This window comes from Falco cherrug, chromosome 16 (assembly GCF_023634085.1).
Source record: "Falco cherrug isolate bFalChe1 chromosome 16, bFalChe1.pri, whole genome shotgun sequence".
Classification (NCBI taxonomy): Eukaryota; Metazoa; Chordata; class Aves; order Falconiformes; family Falconidae; genus Falco; species Falco cherrug.
In genome coordinates this window covers 1797651-1803898 of record NC_073712.1, presented here as the reverse complement: position 1 = coordinate 1803898, position 6248 = coordinate 1797651, and positions in this window count along the sequence as shown.

Here is a 6248-nt window from a genome sequence, read left to right as displayed (position 1 = left end):
GGAAGGGGTGGGACGGGCTGTGGTGGGCTGAGACGGGCTGTGGTGGGCTGGGATGGGTTGTGGTGGGCTAGGACAGGCTCTGGTGTGCTGGGACAAGTTGTGGTGGGTTGTGGTGCGCCGTGTTGGGCCGGACCGGGCTGTGGTGGGCCGGAACAGGCTGTGGTGGACTGGGACAGGCTGTGGTGGGATGGGAAGGCCTGGGACGGGCTGGGACGGGCTGTGCTGGGCGGGGACGGGCTGTGGTTGGCGGGGACGGGCTGTGGTGAGCAGGGAAGGGCTGTGGTGGGCTGGGACGGGCTGGGACGAGCTGTGGTGGTCTGGGATGGGCTGTGGTGGGCTGGGACGGGCTTGGTCGGGCTGTGGTAGGCTGTGGTGGATTTTGGCGGGCTGTGGTGGGCAGTGGTGGGCTGTGGTGGGCTGGGACAAGCTGCGGTAGGCTGTGGTGGCTGGCACGGGCTGTGGTGGGTTGTGGTTTGCTGGGACGGGCCGTGGTGGTCTTTGGTGGGCTGTGGTGGGCCGTGGTGGGCTGTGGTGAGCTGAGACAGGCTGTGGTGGGTTGGGACGGGCTGTGGAGAGTTGTGGAGGGCTGTGGTGGGCTTGGACAGGCTGTGGTGGGTTGAGATCTGCCGTGGTGGGCCGTGGTGGGCTGGGATGGGCCGTGGTTAACCGTGGTGGACTGAAACAGGCTGGGACGGGTTGCGGTGGGTTCGGACGGGCTGCGGTGGGCTGTGGTGGGCTGGGACGGGCCGTGGTGGGCTGGAACGGGCCGGGACGGGCCGTGGTGGGCCGGGACGAGCCATGCTGGGCCGGGACGGGCCATGGTGGGCCGGGACGGGCAGTGGTGGGCTGGGACGGGCCGTGGTGGGCTGGGACGGGCCGTGGTGGGCTGAGACGGGCAGTGGTGGGCTGTCACAGGCTGTGATGGTCTGGGACGAGCTGTGACGGGCCGGGCCGGGCTGGGGTGGGCTGGGGTGGGCTGGGACGGGCTGTGGTGGGCTGGGACGGGCTGTGGTGGGCTGGGAAGTGCTGGGACGGGCTGTGGTGGGCTGGGACTGGCTGTGGTGGGCTGTGGCGTGTTTTGATGAGCTTGAGACGGGCTCTGGTGGGCTGGGACGGGCTGTGGTGGGCTTGGAAGGGCTGCGGTGGGCTGGGACAGGCACTGCTGGGCTGAGGTGGGCCGTGGTGGGCGGGGACGGGCCGTGGTAGGCGGGGACGGGCCGTGGTGGGCGGGGACGGGCGATGGTGTGCTGGGAAGGGCTGGGACGGGCTGTGGTGGGCTGCGGTGGGCTGTGGTAAGCTGTAATGGGCTTTGGTGGGCTGTGCTGGACTGTGGTGACCTGGGAAGGGCTGTGGTGGGCTGTGGTAAGCTGGGACTGGCTCTGGTGGGCTGGGACGGTCTGTGGTGGGCTGTGGTGGGCTGAGACGGGCTGTGGTGGGCCGGGACGGGCTCTGGTAGGCCGGGACAGGCTGTGGTGGGCTGTGGTGGGTTGAGAGAAGCTGTTGTGGGCGGGGAACGAGCTGTGGTGGGCTTCGACGGGCTGTGGTGGGCTGGGACGGGCTGTGGTGGGCTCAAACGGGCCGCGGCGGGCTGGGACGGGCCGTGGTGGGCTAGGACGGGCCGTGGCCGGCCGGGCCGGGCCGTGGTGGGCTGTTGTAAGCTGGGATGGGCTGTGGGGGGCTGGGACTGTCTGAGGCGGGCCGTGGTGAGCTGGGACGGGCCGTGGTGGGCTGGGACGGGTTGTGGTGGTCTGGGACAGGCTGTGGTGGGCTGTGGTTGCCATTGGTGAGCTGGGATGGGCTGTGGTGGGCTGGTATGGGCTGTGGTGGGCTGTGACCGGCTGTGGTGGGCTGTGGTTGGCTGGTACGGGCTGTGGTGGGCTCGTACGGGCTGTGGAGGGCTGTGGTGGGCTGGGACAGGCTGTGGTGGGCTAGGACGGGCTGGGAAGGATTGGGACGGTCTGGGACGTGCTGTGGTGGGCTGTGGTGGGCTGGAACGGGCTATATCTGGCTGGGATGAGCTGGGACGGGCTGTGGTGGGCTGGGACGGGCTGTGGTGGGCTGTGGTGGGCTGGGACGGGCTGTGGTCGTCTGGGACGGGTTGTGGTGAGCTGAGATGGGCCGTGGTGTGCTGAGACGGGCCGTGGTGGGCTGAGACGGGCCGTGGTGGGCTGAGACGGGCCGTGGTGGGCTGGGACGGGCTGGTACTTGCTGTGGTGGGCTGTTACGGGCTGTGGTGTGCTGTGAGAGGCTGTGGTGGGCTGGGACAGGCTGCGGTGGGTTGTGGAGAGCTGGGACAGGCTGTGACGGGCTGTGGTGGGCTGCGACGGGCTCTGGGGGTCTGGGACAGGCTTGGACGAGCTGGGACAGGCTGGGACAGGCTGTGGTGGGCTGAGACGGGCTGGGAGGGGCTGGGACGGTCTGTGGTGGGCTGGGACGGTCTGTGGTGGGCTGTGGTAAGCTGGGGTGGGCTGTGATGGGCTGTGGTGGGCTGTGGTGTGCTGGGACGGGCTGTGGTGGGCCGGGACAGGCCGTGGTGGGCTGTGGTGTGCCGTGTTTATCTGGGACGAGCTGTGGTGGGCCATGGCGGGCCGTGGTGGGCTGGAACGGGCCGTGGTTTGCCGTGGTGGGCTGAAACAGGCTGTGGTGACCTGTGGTGGGCTGTGGTGACCGGTGGTGACCTGTGGTGGGCTGTGGTGGGCTGGGACGGGTTGCGGTGGGCTGGGACTGGTTTCGGTGGGCTGGGATAAGCTGTGTTGGGCTGCGACGGGCTGTGTTGGGCTGGGACGGGCTATGGAGAGCTGTGGAGAGCTGTGGTGGGCTGGGACGGGCCGTGGTGGGCTGGGACGGGCTGTGCTGGTCTGTGGAGAGCCGTGGTGGGCTGGGACGGGCTGTGGTGGGCTGGGACAGGCAGGCACGGGCTGTGGTAGGCTGGTATTGGCTGGCACGGGCTGGGGTGGGCTGTGGTGGGCTGGGAGGGCTGTGGTGGGCTGGGACAGGCTGGGACGGGCTGGGACAGGCTGGGACAGGCTGTGGTGGGCTGGGACGGGCTGTGGTGGGCTGTGGTGGGCTGGGACGGGCTCTGGTAGTCTGGAACGGGCTGTGGTGGGCTGGGACGGGCTGGGACGTGCTGGGACAAGCTGGGACGTGCTGGGACGGGCTGTGGTGGGCTGAGGTCGGCCCTGGTAGGCTGTGCTGGGCTGTGGTGGGCTGGGACGGGCTGTGGTGGCCTGGGACGGGCTGTGGTTGGCTGTGGTGGGCTGGGACGGGCTCTGGTAGTCTGGAACGGGCTGTGGTGGGCTGGGACGGGCTGGGACGTGCTGGGACAAGCTGGGACGTGCTGGGACGGGCTGTGGTGGGCTGAGGTCGGCCCTGGTAGGCTGTGCTGGGCTGTGGTGGGCTGGGACGGGCTGTGGTGGCCTGGGACGGGCTGTGGTTGGCTGTGGTGGGCTGGGACAAGTTGTGGTGGGCTGGGACAGGCTCAGATGGGCTGGGACGGGCTGGGACGCCTTGGACAGGCTGTGGTGGGCGGTGATGGGTTGTGGTGGATGGTGACGGGTTGTGGTTGGCTGGCACGGGCTTGGACGTGCTGTGGTGGGCTGGGACGGGCTGTGGTGGGTTGGGACGGGCTGTGGTAAGCTGTAATGGGCTGTGGTGGGTTGTGGTGGGCTGGGATGGGCCGTGGTGGGTTGGGACGGGCTGTGGTGGGCCGGGACCGGTCTTGGTGGGCCGGGAAGGGCTGTAGTGGGCGGGGACAAGTTGTGGTGGGCGTGGACGGGCTGTGGTAGGCGGGGACAGGCTGTGGTGAGCGGGGACAGGCTGTGGTGGGCTGTGGTGGGCTGGGACGGGCTGTGGTGTGCTGGGACAAGCTGTGGTGGCCCGGGACGGGCTGGGACGGGCTGTGGTGTGCTGGGATGGGCTGTGGTGTGCTGGGAAGGGCTTTGGTGGGCTGGGACGGGCTGTGGTGGGCTGGGACGGACTGTGGTGTGATGGGACGGGCTGTGGTGGGCTGGCACGGGCTCTGGTGGGCTGTGGTGGGCTGTGACAGGATGTGGTGGGCTGGGAAGGGCTGTGGTGGGCTGTGGTGGGCTGGGACGGGCTGTGGTAGGTTGGGACGGGCCGTGGTGGTCTGGAAAGTGCTGTGGTGGGCTGGGATGGCCTGTGACTGGCTGTGGTGGGCTGGGATGGGCTGGGACGGGCTGTGGTGGACTGTGATGGGCTGTGGTGGGCTGGGACGGGCTGTGGTGGTCTGGGACAGGCTGTGGTGGGCTAGGACGGGCTGTGGTAAGCTGGGACGGGCTGTGGTGGGCTGGGACGGGCCGTGGCGGGCTGTGGTGTGCTGGGACAAGCTCTGGTGGGCTGGAACGGGCTGTGGTGGGCTGGGACGGGCTGTGGTGGGCTGGGATGGGCGGAGGTGGGATGGGACGGGATGTGGTGTGCTGGGACGGGCGGGGACGGGCTGTGGTGGGCGGGGACGGGCTGTGGTGGGCTGGGACGGGCTGTGGTGGGCTGGGACGGGCGGGGACTTGCTGGCACGGGCTCTGGTGCGCGGGGACGGGTTTTCGTGTGCTTTGGTAGGCTGCGACAGTCTTTGGCGGGCCGTGGTGAGCCGTGGTGGGCTCTGGTGAGCCGTGGTGGGCCGTGGTGGGCTGGGACGGGCCGTGGTGGGCTGGGACGGGCCGTGGTGGGCTGGGTCGGGTTGCGAGGGGCTGGGATGGGCTGTGGTGGGCCGTGGTGTGCTGTGGTGGGCCGTGGTGGGCTGGGACGACCCGTGGTGGGCTGTGGCGGGCTGTGGTAAGCTGGGATGGGCTGTGATGCGTCGGGACGGGCTGTGTTGGGCTGGGACGGGTTGGCATGGGCTGGGACTTGCTGTGACGGGCTGTGGTGGTCTGGGACGGGCTGTGGTGGGCTGGGAATGGCTGGGACGGGCTGGGACGGGCTGTGGTTGGCTTGGACAGGCTATGGTGGGCTGTGGTTGGCCGGGACTGGCCGTGGTGGGCCAGGACGGGCCGTGGTAGGCCGGGACGGGTCGTGGTGGGCTGGGACGGGCTGTGGTGGGTTGTGGTGGGCTGGGACGGGCTGTGGTGGGCTGGGACAGGCTGTGGTTGGTTATGGTGGGCTGGGAAGGCCTGTGGTGGTCTGGGACGGGCTGGGATGGGCTGGGACGGGCTGGGACAAGCTATGGTGGGCTGGGACGGGCTGTGGTATTCTGGGACGGGCTGTGGTGGGCTGTGTTGGGCTGGGAAGGCCTGTTGTGGTTTGGGATGGGCTGGGACAGGCTTTGGTTGGCTATGGTGGGCTGGGACTGGCTGTGGTGGCCTGGGACAGGCTAGGACGGGCTGTGGTGGGCTGGGACGCGCTGTGCTGGGCTATGGTGGGCTGTGGTGGGCTTTCGTAGGATGGGACAGTCTTTGGCGGGCCGTGGTAGGCTGGGACAGGCTGTGGCTGGCCGTGGTGAGCCGTGGTGGGCTGTGGTGTGTCGTGGTGGGCCGTGGTGGGCTGGGACGGGCTGTGGTGGCCTGGGAAGAGCTGTTTTGGGTTGAGGCAGGTTCTGGTTGGCTGGGACGGGCTGTGGTGGGCTCTGGTGGTCTGGAACGGGCTGTGGTGGGCTGTGGTGGGCTGTGACAAGCTGTGGTGGGCTGGGACGGGCTGTGGTGGGCTGTGATGGGCTGTGGTGTGCTGGGACGGGCTGTGTTGGGCTGGGACGGGCTGTGGTTTTCTGGGACGAGCTGGGACGGGCTGGAACGGGCTGTGGTGGGCTGGGACGGGCTGTGGTGGGCTGGGACGAGATCTGGTGGGCCGTGGTGGGCTGGGACGGGCCGTGGTGAACTGTGGTTGGCAGTGGTGGGCCGTGGTGGGCTGTGGCGGGCCGTGGTGGGCCGTTTTGAGCCGGTATGGGAAGGGATGGTCTGTGTTGGGCCGTGGTGGGCTGGGACAGGTCATGGTGGGCTGAGACGGCCCATGGTGAACTGTGGTAGGCTGTGGTGGGCCGTGGTGGGCTGGGACGGGCCGTGGTGGGCTGTGGTGGGCCGTGGTGGTCTGGGACAGGCTGTGGTGGGCTGTGGTGGGTTCTTGTGAGCTTGAGATGGGCTGCGGTGGGCTGGGACGGGCTGGGACGGGCTCTGGTGGGCTGGGACGGGCTGTGGTGGGCTGTGACGGGCTGTGGTGTGCTGGGACGGGCTGTGGTGGGCTGGGACTGGCTGTGGTGGGCTGGGACTGGCTGTGGTGGGCTGGGACAGGCTGTGGTGGGC